This window comes from Opisthorchis viverrini, assembly GCF_000715545.1.
Source record: "Opisthorchis viverrini unplaced genomic scaffold opera_v5_276, whole genome shotgun sequence".
Classification (NCBI taxonomy): domain Eukaryota; kingdom Metazoa; phylum Platyhelminthes; class Trematoda; order Opisthorchiida; family Opisthorchiidae; genus Opisthorchis; species Opisthorchis viverrini.
Window position 1 is genome coordinate 304,568 of NW_008751931.1, and position 16,140 is coordinate 320,707.

Sequence of the window (16,140 nt, forward strand, 5' to 3'; positions counted from 1 at the left end):
TCACAAACCTCATTCTTACACACTGACGTTTATTATGGCAGAAGTCAACCATTCCTTCAAAATCATTTTTTCTGTAATTTTGAACAGCCGATTCTTCATGTTCTGGCGTTCTTGGGCGGGTTGAATAAAATGCTTGCCTTTTAAATTCTGGGGTAATATTTCTAATGAAAAATAGTTCAGTTCCATCTACTGAGAGCGTTGCCATTCTAAAACCTATTGATGGTCTTATGTAGGGCACTGGGAATATGTGGGCCGCGTCATTTCTTTTGAGAATAATACAGGAGTTGTATACGCCCGCTGGGATCGGTGAAGAAGCTCGATCTGGTTAAGTTTCACTGACTGCCACTCACTATATCTTTTTTAACTGGATGCAGGGCCTTTTTGCTTAGAGTTCGCCGAAACTAAGCGCTTTTTCATGTATTTCTCAGTACTTTTTTCGGATGCGTCCGATAAATTTGTGGCAAATAAGGAGCCAAAAAATGAACAAATTAACAGGTAAGTCAGACAGTGTTCGGTAATGCCGCTTCAACCTTCCCATATACTGATAATATCTTCAGGGTGTGCCTTCAGCAGCTAACACACAAGATGGCCGAATCAATCCGTGAGAGAACACAGGCCACTGATCAGTCTTGGGATGTTAATTTTACGTGACTTTTCTGTACCACAGGTATGACCATGCTTGTCCAGAGATTAGCTGAGCGAGTACGCAGGCTTCGTTGTAGTTTTAAGTACGCTGATGTACGGTACCTCAAACCTAACTAACTGGTGACACTTAGGCGAAACATCTTTCTGGGTCGATCTCCAACAGGCGAAGAAACGCGTCCAACGAGGAAGCGCTTTCTGATCCCAGAATCGAATAACAATAAAACACTGACCTCTTGCTTGTTCTTAGACCACTGAATTAGTATTGACAAACAGCACCTGACCAGAGGTCTTCACTTTGATATGATTTCAGTAAGCTTTATTTTTCCGGCCATTAAAGCACTTGGCGTCATATTCTTTGAGGTCAATGGTGTAATCAGTTCAGCCCTTCGTTTTCTGCCCAGGAGAGCTGCATGTAACCCGTAGGTTTATCTTGGACGTAATACCTATATATAACCCTTTTTATTGATTATCGCTCTGTCGTTTGGCATTTGATTACGGTACGTGTACTGTTAGGCGTGAATCGATGACCTAAACAGCAAACACAAGACAACTGGACCAAACGATTCATCAAAACACCAAGTGATCGGTCTTATTTTTCAGTTCCAAAAAACGCCAAACACCGCCAAGCCAAACAGGTGTTCTTTGAGTCCACCACACAAGCCTACAACTGATCATATGGCTATTCGAATTTGTGAAGCAATGTTTGCTACAGAGTAAAGGCCCACACATTTTTCGAATTCACCCCTTCTGGGATATCACGTTACGGCAGTTGTGTATGCCGGATAAAGACCGGGGGTAAAACTCACTTCCTTAATCATCGGGCAAGTAATATCTACGGAGACGTGGAAGTAAAATCTTTTTCCGTTAGCTAAAATGATCGAAAAATCATGTTGATTAATGAATGTTTATTCACGTACGACCCTGGAAGTCCGCAGTCGGTGTCGCTGCATATCACGCAGTGTCTTTAGGAGGTGCCTGGGAAAACCTGTCACAATTATCATCTTCCTAGAATATCTTCATGCAAAGGAAACGTCTCAACTCATTATGCTTGCCCCTAATTACAAACAGAACGTTTTTTCTGGAAAAAAAGTACCACGCATTTTTCTGCTGCTATTCTACTGCTGTTCTTTCGCTGAACACCAGCTAAACTCAATCCAAGGTTAAAAAGGAATGCAGCAAATTCATCATTGCCCTGAGTGCCATCACAATTAATTGGTTCTTCATCGTCCTCAACGTCGGTATCTAAATCATCTTTACCACTGTACTCAAACCACGACAACGATATTCGCTGTAAAGTTATACAACACAAGAGACTACATGGTGCATCCTGTGGGGCCCCGCGTTTATTTTTATCGCTCTTACTTAGTGAGCAAACACAAGTTGGATGATATAGTGAGGACAACAAGAATATTAGACAAAAGCCTACCATTTCTGTACCCTAAATAATTTTTGCTTCCTTGTTTGCTGCAAAGATGCTTTGTGATGTTCGGATGCAGTACGTCGCATAACTGTCACCTTGCAGTATGCTTTATATTTTGTGTTAGGCAGTGTTATTACAAGCATTTTTCCGATGTATGAACGACCCATGTGCGCATCGAACTGAAAATATCGTAACAAGAATAACGCTAGGTATCGCCTGGGTGACTGAAATTACTGCAAACTTTATGAGGAATCTCTAGTATCTTGTAGTGTCTCCATTTTTGAAAAAGCACCAACAAGTACGGGCTACTCCATTACAACAGCTAGTGATTCAGATACAGCCTTCAAAAATTGAAATGACCTTCAGTACAGTAATTCAGACAAGTCTCGGATTTTAACCTATAAGTGTTTACCGAGCCTACCAATAAGGGTGTGTACTGTGGTGCGCTATTTTCTACCTGTGTAACGGTGCTACTACTGGTGAGAAGGCATGCTAGTAGTACGTTCTCTCGGAAATCCGCTTTGCGTCTCTTGAAAAGTGAGATCTATTACGGAATTTGTGGCGTCGTTTTGTAGCATATGCTTGCATTTGAGCAATGTTCAATGAGTATCCAGGGAAGTTCAGAAAGATGCGTTCAAGGAGAAGATGGACATTTAGGTTTTGTAAACAAGATGCAATTGAGGGTTTTGCTTCCCTGTCCAATAGTCTGTAACTGTTCAGTTGACATTTTCTAATAAATAACTCCACAGCGAAAGCCTTCTTCCTTTCACCTGTAGGATAATGTAGAAACCTTCGGGCTTGCCATGTGAAGCATACGATGTGCAACCTCAAAATAACAAACATGGCCGGTTTGACCTTCACATCTAAAATTATAGAATGTTTGCACATCAATTGCTTCACTGAGATCCTGAGCAGTTCGAGAGATGACCGTCAAGGAACATCTGAACCTATAACGATAACGATAAACGCAATTATTTGTATATAAATTTGGTTTTGACGGGAGACTCAAATGAAACCCAGATGGACCTCTCAATTATTAAGTTTTAAAGCAAATAAATGCGCTGCGCCAGGCCGCCTAACTTTTTCAGTTGGCAAGATATGTGAGATATCGCGATGCAATGTATGGACGCAGTACACTAGTCTCAAGGTTGCTGAAAATTCTTCTTGAATTTCCCTTCTTGAAGTTCCCCAAGTAGACGTTCTCCCACAGTTTCTAATAAGCTTATGTTCTACCTGAACCCAAAATGGACAGCTTTCGACAAACACTGATTTGCATAACATTTGTTGTTGAAGAGTGTCCAGCAACCGTACGGGTGTAACGATGATACGGGAGACACGCGAGTAGTATGTGTTGTTCGTAGGATTTCGCTTTGCGTCGATTGAAAAATGGAATTCTCTTGCGAAATTCGCGGGGCCACTTTGTAACATTTGCTTTTATTTGACCGACGAATGATTGGAGGCAATGAATCTCCAGGAAGACTCGTTCGGGAGAAGATCTGTGTCCAGTTTTCGTAACTAAGATGCAGATTAGAGTTTTGCTTCCTTGTTCAATGGTCTGTAACCGGTCAGCTGGCATTTCCGAATAAATAACTCCGCAGCGAAGGCCTTCTTCCTTTCACGGGTAGTGTGCTGCATCCAAGGTCAGTGTTATGTCCTTGAATAAAGGTCCTGCTCATTATTCCCAAGTTAGAAAAGTTTCCGTGTCCATCAAACACCTGATTACGTCTGATTTCAACACAACATAAAGGTCTTATTATTTTATTACTATTTTAAGAGCAAAATCTCTCAGAATATTCCGCTTTAAGCATTATATCAGCACCGCAAAAACTATGCAGAAGTCACCTCAAACACTGAGTTTTTGAAGTTGTCCAAAGCCTGAAAAAATAAGCTGGAACCTTCAGAAACACTCCAAGTCTGTTCGAAAAATTATTCCTTCAGTGCCCCCTTGGCCTCGTTGCTCTCGCAGAACAGAACTCGAAATACAGAACCCGTTGTCTTGAATTCATTCTAACCCGAACAACAGGATAAAATCGGAAGTTCTCTTTTTTTGCGATTGTCGGACAATCCTATTTTCTTCGAAAGGATTTAAAATGATAAAATCTCAAAGCACACTTCCTGTCAAATCCCAACTGCAACGAAAAAATGGTTAGGAAGAAATGACTTCAGAATTAAACACGCTTTTCTTCTGTTACAAACCATGAAAAATGACGCCCGCAGAATTCCAGTGAAAACCAACTTTTTCTCTTAGTAGGACTGTTTCACAATAGTAAATCTATATGTGGAAACTAACGCAATACGCTAACAGAAATCATCCCATTCTTCTCCAGGGGAAAAGCCTAAGCACTTTACATCAAGAACTTGGATTTACATGCGACGTCTTCGATTATCAGCGAAATTCATCGGTTTATTGCGCCATATCAATACATTCTGAAACCTGCGTGTATTAATCGGGTACCTAAGTTTGTAAGGTAACAAATCAGTCAAGAAAATCGATATGTTTTCGAGGTTTCTCTTTCACCCAGCGAGAAATTTCTATCTTATTTAATGTGTTGTTCCGAATCGGAATGAAAATGTTCACACTCGAAAAACCAGCTGTCAGATGCATTTTATATCAAAAAGAAAACTGTGTCAGGCTGATGAAGCGTCAAGTTTCCATGTGTAACTAGTTTTCAGATCATGAGATGAGTTATTCATGCAGCGCCATCCCGAATTCCCAGCAGTCACCGCTAATGGTAAAATAGTAAATATGTGGCATCTTACTGGTTTATAGCAGTATATGAAGTTGTGTTTTAGGTTTTGTAGAGAAGGCCGCTCGAGGAACAGTTGACTCAGAAGGTACGTCTAAGATAGTAACTCATATATGTGAATATATGTTGTTCGTTTATGTGTTCTGTTGCTCAAAGATGGTTTCTTGTCTAAGAGAGTGTGTGGATTGAGAATGAAACAAACCAGTGAATATGCCGGTATCCATTCGCCCACAAACTTAACTAAAAAGTACAAACACAGCAACTCAGTATATCACAAAACGCTTTTTTCCTACACTCAATAGTGATGCTACGCACCCGTGACTCCTTTTACCTTGTCTTTTTGTGCCGTCTATTAAATGTCGAAACAAGCCTTGTGCGAACACACACACCCACACACACCGTATGCGTACCTACACATGGGAAAACTGAACTGAAAACATCACGAACAAGGGATTCATCGGGGTTTCAGTAGGATCGCTCGCAAAACCAAATTTGTTTCTAAATGGGTGTACTTCGCTCATTTCGTGCAGTTTGGTGTCCAGCAGAGTGTACCGCTGACGCAAACTCGGGGACTGTGCTTACCTGATGAGCCCCAAAAAGGGCGAAATCAGTCGTGGGCTGTCGAAGAATTTTCAGCAAACATATAAGTAGTGTATTACGTATATCCATGTATCGCAATATCTCGAATATAGCATTGAAATATAAGACAGCCCGGTGCAGAACATCCAGCTGCCGGGAAACATCACAAACGATAGATTCAGCTGAGTTCCAGGTGAGTATCTCGCAAAACGTAATTTGTTTGCAAATGAGTTTATTTCCCTAACGTGAACACAGTCTACATGTACAAAAGCACTACGCACGTCACCCGACTCGGTACAGGGCTGCGCAGGAATTACGGCACACAATCCACGGATAACCAGCAGTTACAGCGGCTAGAGAAACACGAAGCCTGCGTCCGGACAAACAGCAGGAACAATTATCTCATGCTTACAAAATGATAAGTTCTTCAATTCAAGTAACAAAAACAGTCTCAGTTAGTGCTCATTGCCAATTTTGGGCTACATTAGTGCATTAAAAAATACACGCACAACTTACCGCCGGTTGACATGCAGCCCCCTGTGCACTCAAATTTATGACTTGTAAGTTGGATTCTAGGTTTCTCTTAGTGCTAAATTCCATTACTATTTATCATTCATCAAGTAGCTGGTTTTTATAATCACTGTAGTACTGGTTACATTATCTGAAAAAGAATACCTCAAAGATTCGGTTCAAAGCCAACTGTAATAAGGAAAGTTGCATTTTCCAGCTTCGATGATTCATATAGCTCGTGCAATGGATAAAGCTTGCCGGATGATAATAGACTGCTAAACAAATGATTGGAATTCGGTAACCCGTTCGTGCTACCCATTTGATTCCACTGTTTGACGCATACCGTTATCTTTTTCCTTCTAGTGATTTGGTTCCTGGTGGCCCGGTGGAAGTAGCGTTTATCATCCAGAAAGTATCATACTGTCGGGCTGTAGATTATTCAGCGCTCTCATGAATTCTGACTTTGAAGGGAATGTATTCCGCACAGAAAGAATGAAACATTTTCGTAGAAGAAAGTCTCAACAATAGTGCACTGATGGTAATTATCGTGAAAAAATCACGTTTTAAGGCTCAGTTACTAGTTCTCAGCATTGGTGCTTTCAGCTTGCAAGGCAGGTAGGAAGTAATACAAAACTCTTAAACCAGACTTAGTTATCACCTCATGTTTAGTCGTAAAGACTTTTCTGTCCTAGTGAAAAGGGGTGAAATAGAGGTAAGTCACTTAGTCGAAAACTCCCTAAGGGTCACTTCTAGAAAAAAATGGCTATTCTGGATTTATTAATTGTTTACATTAAAAGGAAAAGAATCCTCTCATTTGGAAGTGCTTTCTGAGGTGAGGATTTTCTCAGTGTGCTTATGCGATATTTGAGTGTTTCCCATTTGGTGGATTGTATATATATGTATATATATATACGGCTTTTTATTTTTCGGGGCACTGAAAACTCTCTGTGTGAACTTGTTAGCAACGCGCGCGTCTGATTGTTCTAGTTAAGGTTTCAGATTAATACCGTATAATTTGTCATTCATCCTATAATAAACGTGTACCGAATACGTTCACTAAAATATTTAGTATATCCAGAGTAAGCCTACATACGGCTATGTTACACATCATTACTCTGCTGAAGAACGTCAACAATGATACTTGTCCGGAGATTATCTTTACATGCAAAAGAAGAAATTTCCTCAAGAACTATAGCTTGGCCTCATGTTAATCTTCATCACTGCGTCCATGATTATCCATCAACAGACGTGCGCGTATAAACTTTCTACCTAGAGCCCCGTTCTTGGGCTGCGCGGTGTCAAATACCGTCGGTTTATACTGTTTTAAATGTCTCACTTCCGACTAGTAAATGCAGACCTTGTTAGCTCATCTGTTCAAACTGATTCATCCTGAGAAGCACATACTGGGACGGAAGAGTAATATCCATCAAACCATGACTGCTCCTCGCATTGAATCGTCCTAGCGTCGCAGTTTAATAGGATTTTTCACCTTGTCAGTTCGCTGATTTCTAAACAGGAGAATCGAGCTAACTCATTTGTCTTTACCCGCCTGGTAAAATCTTTTTTTCTTTGAAAATAACACGGACCTCTGATTTTCTTATGGCAAATCACTGGACAAAATCTGTGTTTACTTAAAATCATCAGAAGTGCTGTAAGACTGAGAGTATGATGAAATTTACACATAACACACAAGCTCTTCTAGGAAATCCCTAATTCAAAGTCTGTTGCAGTGTACAGATCAAGTAAACTCGATTTCCACACCACTGCAGCTAACATATCATAACTAGTCTCGTTTTTGTAGCTGACATATGTTGAGTTTACCGCTGGAAATATCATGTTTGGTTCAATTACTGCACACATCACGGGTATGAGGTCCGCTTGCTGAAACTGCCTAAGCCGACATTGTGTTGATTTATTCGTTTTGTTCACTGACTGCTAATCAGGAAGAGTTTGTCCTCAGCTTCACAGTTAGTCTGTAGACGTTTCGTCACCATACGGAAAGATATCAGTAACGCGCGTATGGATGTGGATTTATTGCATAGTTTCTTGCTTTCTTATAGTTTCCAAGGTGTATTTGGCACCCTTGAACCTATAGACTTCTCAAAAGATTCCCCTGCTCATGATTTAATCTGTCCCGTGCAGTTTTGCTTCAAAGTAATACGGAGCAACGCAGCATCGATTCTAAGCAGACAAATCAAATCAAAAGCAAGCAAAACCTTTAAAAAGCAGTCATTTCAGGGCTATCGAATACTATATAGAATCAATATCGACGTAAAGCAACCTAGGGATTACACAGGGAGAAGTCATCTCCTCCGGTGCTGACAAGGTTTCCCCAAGCTTGTTGCCAGTTTCGGCAAACAGTTAATATTCCACCTGATCCGCAGCAGCTGATCTGCTCCAGCTGTTTAGAAAAATCAGGGATTCCACTCAAGTATCCATTCCAACACCCGACTAGCCAGTGTTTTATTTCGAGGCCAGTTCACCGTACGCCGCCTAACCCCTGTACGACATCGACTGCAGCTCCAGATAAACGGCATTCGACGATTTCCAAAAAGATGAATTCAGACAAAATCGCAACGAACTCTGTTGTTATTTAAAGCTTCAGGAGATATCTGACTGACTCTCCTAGGGCGGTCGTACATGCTGTTCTTTCCAAAACACTGGTCTAAGATGAAGTACAACCATCTACGTGTTCTCCAAACGAGAGTGCCTTCTGATCTTACTCACTGTTGATGTCGTCCACATTCTGCACAGTATAATTAGCTGGTTCACAGTGGACCATTTTCCATCATCTTGCGTTTTTCTATCCCATTTCGGACCCTTGTTAGGAGACCAAACATCGGGATTTTTTTGTGCTAAAAGGGTGAACTGATTTGCATACGTCTCGGTAAATCAAAAGTATAGCAATTTTCTCGATTGATGCATATCCAATGCACATGATTCCATTGGAGCGCATGCAGCTGGTAGGACCTCCTACTCTTCATACAGGTTTAAGCATACAGGTCCAGCCAAAATATCTCATCACTCAGGACGCTCTACTTCTTGTGCATTGTATGTCCTTGTCTAGCAGAGCGTGTAATCTGCTTTGAGCTATCGAACCTGATTTCTCAGGTCTGTCCCGCATTTATGGCATTCCAAACTCGGTCCTTCCGTGTCTTTGCCAAGCCCACATAGCGCTGGTTGGTGTGTCAGACGTGTGTGCTTGGGTCCAGAGGAATAAATCGGCCGAAATTTTGCCGCAACTCTAAACGAATGTCCTCAATCTGGTGCTCACAACAGTTTAAGCGAAGTGTGCTTAACTCTGCAGCACGCCACGTTGTCGCTGCTTTACAGAAGCAATCTATGGGGGCGCCAGTTTGACCAAAGTGATATATCCGTGTGACCGATAGAGAATAACCTATAACAGTCTATCTTCACTGTTGTGCCTTCATAAGCGGCAAAGCAGACAGAAACTTAATACGTGCGATATGCCCTTAAAGTCCATGTCTGATTGGACGTTCAGCTATGCAAACATGGCCGCTTTAGGAGTATGAATATGTTACCTTGACTGGTCTCCTACAAAAGTTTGGCCTGCCTTGTCTGATTGTCGGTCTGACGACATGGTATTGACCGGAATGCCCATTATATGTAAGATAGCTGATAAATGACCGATCTCGTAGTAGTAGTGAAGTTCCTTATCCAGTCCAGTTTTATACCATGGAACCGACCCAATGGATCGCGGACCCACCGCTTGGCAGAATCTACGGAAGTAAGAGGAAACGGACATACCAAGGCCATAGTGTGTTCCTTGGCAAAATATAGTGGTTTATCCAAGACTCACAAAATCTATAAAGTATTGACTGAGGTCCCCAGCTAAGATATACCATCCGCAAGATTTTGGACCAAACAAGGTGTAAATCAACATGCAAATTTTTCATGATTCATCAGTTAGCCTGGGAGATCGTCCACGGCCGAAATGCTCGTGAGCATCAAGCTGGTTCGCTGACAGTTGTTTTGCTGAAAACAACCACGAGGTCTCCACAGGTGGGTTCCGGTTTATTGGATGATGAGTTGGTGTTCAGTCACTCAGGTAAACCAACCGACCTAGGTATTTTAACTTGATTTTCGGAGAGGATAAGGATGTACCGGTATTCCTAAACAAAATTCCGGTAATATTATAGCACTTTGATAGGAACAATGTATTTGATGCCAACAAACATGGACATCGACGGTCAGTGAATAACGGGCAAGGAGAACTGTTGAAAGTGCCACACTGTCTTTACTTGCCTGCACGTTTGGAGAAAAGCTGCCACCAGGGGTGGTTGGGAATTATGCCAACCCGCACTGGTTTCAGGACATTGAGATCTCTCAATTACCGGTAATTTATTTTCACCCCAAAATGCCTGGATGACCAGTGTTTTGCTTTGCGACTAAGTTTCGTTTTCAGCAGTGAATGGTCAAGTGTCTGAGCAAAATCCATACTTTTCCGGATAATGCCTCAGCACAAGGAAACCAGGGGCGCATTAAGAAGTCTGTTTGAAACACCTACCACTCAACTGCAATGGCCCTTCTTAAAGCAAATTTCTGACTCTATAGCAATCGTTCAGAGGATCAGTAGGCTGGGATAAGTCATGTGGAGGATATCAGAGTTTTGGCAATCACATTTGTCTTGTAACTTGAATTTTTCCTCACAGACTCTTGTAAATCTCAGGTAATTTGGTGCCTTCACAGTGTAAGCAATAATCAAGGCAACAATGAGAAAACACTTTGGAAATTCAGGCCATTCAGGATCCACCTGATGTCAACTTCGTTAAGGTCATACATTCTGGCTAATTCAGAACGGCCGTGGAATTCAGCAGATCACCTTCTGAATCCTCCAAATATCTGTTTATTCGGAGGTCAAAATAGTAACATATTTTCATAACTAATGCGTTATTTTGGCCCGAACGGTTCGAAACTGTGATGTAACCAAGTAGCATGGGGAGCTGTTTTCTCAGAATTGACAAGGGACTAGAGCATAGATTTAAGGAACGGTGGAAAAAGTGGCGGTAATTTATTATCTCTGCGTTAGAGTTGCATAGGTTTCGGGCAGCCAGACGGAGCATGATAGTACTGATATTTTGAAGTAGTCTTTCACTGCAGCTGGTTCGTAATCAGTGACTGAAACGACTTTCATCTGTTCTTCATACTCACATTACCCGATATCAGTGAGGCATCCAGGGCGAATATCATCGAGTTAGAAACTACAGCGCAAAATCTAAATCAGGTCGGACAACAAGCCTTCAAGAAGTACAGAGCCTAATTTACGCTATCACAAGTAAGCTGAAGAAGCCGTTTGCAGTTTTCTTACTGTTACTAGCTACGACTTTGTTGATTTCCATCGGAATGGGATGAATCCGAATTTGTGTCATTTTCATTTGAGTCTTGAGGTTCCGGCAAAGATTCAGCTTCCACGTGAGCCTCTCCGTTAACCCATTTTCTTGACAGCCTAAAAACCAATCTGCGAATGTTTCAAATTCACGATTGAACACTAGTACGGACATTCAACGTAGCTTGCAGTGCAAATTCACATGAACACTATTATTGTGATATTGCAACACTGATATCCACGTAGCTGAACTCATCTCTGAGTCTTTGCTGCCATTCAAAAAACGAGCCTACTCGGGAACTTGGGTTGCGTTTCTGAACAACTTTGATGATCTTTTTCAATGTCACAGTGAGAAAGAATATGCGAGGCCTAAAAAGCAAGCTGCTCTCATGGCTGGAGTTCGTGAATTGAAATTCGGTTGTATGGTTGCACATACGACGTAGCATCACCTGACTGCACTCGCGCAAAATCTCTACGTCCAAAAAATAGAACTTTGAAATATAGGGTGCATGATGTTCATTTGAAAATGATTTCATCTTATTCCATTCCGCTAACTTTGATCATCAGGATCAATAATCGTTTTTTGACATTGCTATTTTCCTAGTGCAACTGCTGCTTACAAGATAGCACAAAGATTTTATTGTCTTACCGCAGTGGGAATCACAAGCATGATTAAAAGCTGGATCGTTCTTGAACAGTCACTGTACCTAACCAGCTTTGAACAGAAAAATAAATCCCATTATTTTATAGGAGTGCTCACATCTTGCAACCACATGACCAAGTGAAGTTGGATGCAAACTAGCTAAATCATTCTACCACATAAATTGCTTCGAGGATGGCACGCAAATAAAACAAATATTTTTACCCCACATAAACATTTCCATACCCCAAAAGAGGTGGTTTTACGAATCAGGTGACCTCATCAAGAAACGTCGTGTGTACAATAAAACACTGCCTTACAGCTGGCCTTTTGAGTTTATTAGTAAGTTTCACGTGAACGGTTTTTTTACCTTCAGCTTCGAAAATTGTCCTAAAACTGTTACACTGATCCTATTAATTAGAAAGACACTGCATTCGCGAGTGCGAAAAATCTGTCCAGATTGAAGTTTGTTACCCGTGTTAATCTACTTTCAGCTTGCGGTACAGGCATCCTCCCTGGTACACAAGATTTCCATTCCGCAACTAGGCTATTGCGTGCCGCGTTAAATTACTACTAGCTGATCAAACACCCGATTAAACAAACACATTGCAATTGATTTTGTAATGCTCCACATCGGTGTGGGGAACGTTCTGCAGTAAAAATATGAAAAATGTCATAAAATTTTGCAACTATGTGGCTGATATGAATAGACCTTGGTCCTAAAATGCAATCCGATAGGTGTCATATCTAAATCGTGTCAGTATCGGCCCCCGCAGTGTTCTTTAGATTGCCAGTTTTCATGCGTTATTTGGGCTCCAAGAAGCCACTGACTACATTTGCGCGCACGGGATATATGAACAAAAGAATAATGCGACTCACTTCGAGCTGTTTTTCATTCTAATTTGTTCACACTAATTGTTCACTCACTAATGTGAAGGGTACCTATGAAGGTAGGGAATGTTTTGCGTTTGCTAACATATTAGTTACTTAGACACAAATATCCAATAGTGAGCAATACATCAACCTTAAGCTAAATTAACACGATAAAACAAAAACTTAAAGCATGAGGTGATTTATTTTTCAAGTGATAAACGTAGTCGTTTATATTAAAAGACATTTGAACAGCCCGTATTCAGACCTTGTAAGGTTTCGAATGGTTAAGTGGCAAGTTTGTTTGTGCCGGTATCACTACTCTAGAACCTGGTGTGTTTCGCCTCAGATATTCTTTCCTATAATAACGGAGGTCAGTTTAAGCCCTGTCTTGCACATGACCCTGTAGGCCGTTCTGCTGGAATAATTAGAGTTGTTATTCCCAAAAAATTTGCTGATTTGTTGAATACTCAAATTTCTTGAAAACAGTTGATCGTGGATGTTGTGATGATGTTAGAATCTTGTAATTCATCACTTAAGTGTCGTGAAATTCATATATTCGGTCAAATCTCCTGCTGCAGAATAACGACATGAAATGTCCTGCCTGGTGTGAAAACACAGAATTTCTTTTTACTCGGCGCCCACACACATCCAGTTACTACTGCTATCTCTTTATCTGTCGACTAGTCAGCTAATGACGCCGCAGTCCTCAAGATACATTGAGCAGCCGAGATTTACCGACCCACAACTGCGCTGCACTCTCGCTTACTGTAAGCAGTTGCTTGTTGTCAAAGTGAAGGATGAAGTAAATTCATGGATTAGTACTTCTCTAAAATCCGCTTTTCTCTCACCTGACCAAGAAGAGAATACTGATGATTACTCCAACATATACTGTCGCTGTTACCTGGCTTAGGGCCAACCGTGAATCAGATAGTCTACTGCGCCCCTACGATTCGGATCCAAAAGCTTATTAAACTCTGAGGTAGCATTTTTTCGACTTACAGGAGTACAAGTGTGTTTCAAACTCAAAAGTACTGAGGAAAAATCAGAGGTTCCGTGTATGTTTCGTCCTATTTGTCTGTTGGTGCAACATCTCCTCCCGCAGACAAGCCAGTGACCTGTAAAAACAAGGCTTTTCTATCATAATATATGGTTTTCTTCTCCGAAATTTCCTCTAAGTCAGTCCAGGTCCCTGGTCGCCAATTCTCTCTAAACTTATTTTCTGCAGGGTTGCCGTACGCTGCAATTTCAAAATTCTTTATTTTTTCGTCTGCCTCTGAAGCACGCAAACCACATAAACTGACTCTACAACGAATACACTGGTGTTTTGCCTTTAGAGATGATTTGGGACTTCATGTCGAAACCGAAAGGGTCACCAAATGGTAGCAACAATATGATCAGGCTCAAACCAAAATTCTGATTCGTGAACCTCACGAATCAAGGAATTATTTTAAAAAAAGGTTGCACCATTAAAACAATGATATCAGAGCAGAGTTGACTGATACGCATTCGCATGCAAAACGTGATAGTGTCCAAATATTTTCTCTTAATAGTCTGGATTATTTGGTGATACAAATTGAGAAAACACATGAGATGTTGATAGGACATTGATACCGAATGGGTTTTGAATCCGCTGAAAACCATATATACCAAGGGCTATGCCTAGTTGATACATGAAAATTTTTCATCGACCAAACCTTCAAAACCATGCAACTGAAGAATTAAACTGTGTCCGTACACTTTTGGACGCAGTTCTTCTGTTTCCAACGCGCGTCATAAGAGATAGACTCCCGAAGAACCCTTGAGAATGCAAGTCTTCAAAGTCACTTTTTGGGGGTCAGTTCAGTAAGAAATTTGCCCAAGAGTTGATTATTTCATGTCGAAGATGCTTCCGAATGTATCACAATAAGCTGCGGAACTATTCATTGTCTAAGCTGCACCTTGTGATTTGAACGACTACTGATGTATTTGTCGTTCTCAGCAAATCATACCAACGTGGAACTTTGCTGTAGGCAACTGTCAGTAATAACACTAATGAGGTATATATGCTACCACCCTCCTTAGGAATAAGTACTGAGGGAGTCATGCTCAAAGGAAAATTATCACAGTTTGCTAATGGTAAGTGCGCGATATAGTTCCGTGGCTTTTCCGGGTAAAAGTCGATGTGGTTTCTCAATCATACCAACATGAGACAACTCAGATTGATTCGAAGCGTAACTCTGCCGAAATTAACATGGTGCTGTCATTCTAGCAACCTGAAATGAGTCACCCACAAGTTCAGCAAATGGTGAATATTAAACAAACTATCACTCAATGAGCCGTTGCCTTTTTGAAGGCCGGCCTTTGGCCACAAAAGGCCATGTTCAATGATCCTAGTTCGTATCATCGGGTGTCTTCAACTCCTAATGGAACTTTAACGAAGTAAAAGAATGACAAACGTCAAAATACACGTCGTACCGGCCAGCAACTGTGCGATGGACAAATCGGGTCCAGCCTCTTCAGGTCGCTTGCTTGTCGTTTGAAAAGTTTTCTACAACTTTCAGTTCAACAACCTGACCGGATGTTTAGGTTCACTTCTACCGAAAAATCAATGAGGAACTTACTAGTGGTTGCTTACTAGTTAGTTCTACGAGCACGTAATTTGTGGCATATACAAATGATGAAACCGCTACCGACATCTTCGTCAGTTTTGCAATATTTGCGCAGCTGGTCCGGCTGCCAGAGATATGTTTCTTGATAAGGACAGATTTAATATAATATTCTTGTCCATCCGATCTTGCGAATGGGTATCAGCAGGCTCTATCTGTCAACCGATGCAAGCTAAACTGGGACGAATAACGGGATCAGTGGGAAACGTCAATAATTTTGTCAGACCAGTTTTGACTTATGGGCACCGTATGTGATCAACGGCTTTGCTCATCCACTGAGCGAATTCATTATCATCAGACAAATGGAAGTGGATTTCTCGATTTCTCATGGGAATGTGTTGTGTGAACTATTGTAGGCAAATTTCCATCGATGGTTTTACAAATCCACGTTTTCAAACTAGGTGAGGAAGAGGCACTAATTCATGTATGGAAATTTAGCTCAGTGTACAATGCGAGGCCATGGATGAGTTATAAGGAATATGGAAAGACCCAAAAAAGTTGCTGCGTAAATCTGAAGGCAACGGTTTCACTGTTGATTAACTACTAACATGTAATAGGCGGTCGAGAATACATTCAGAAAAAATTTCAATTTTACGCGCTCCCAATGCTTCCGCAGCACAATTAGTATCGATTCATTTTACCAGTGAAAACATAAACAGACAAGAATCAGAATAGGACGAATGTGCAGAGGACAAAGAGTAGCTCACCCCCTGCTTGCTAAAACTTGGAGGCAA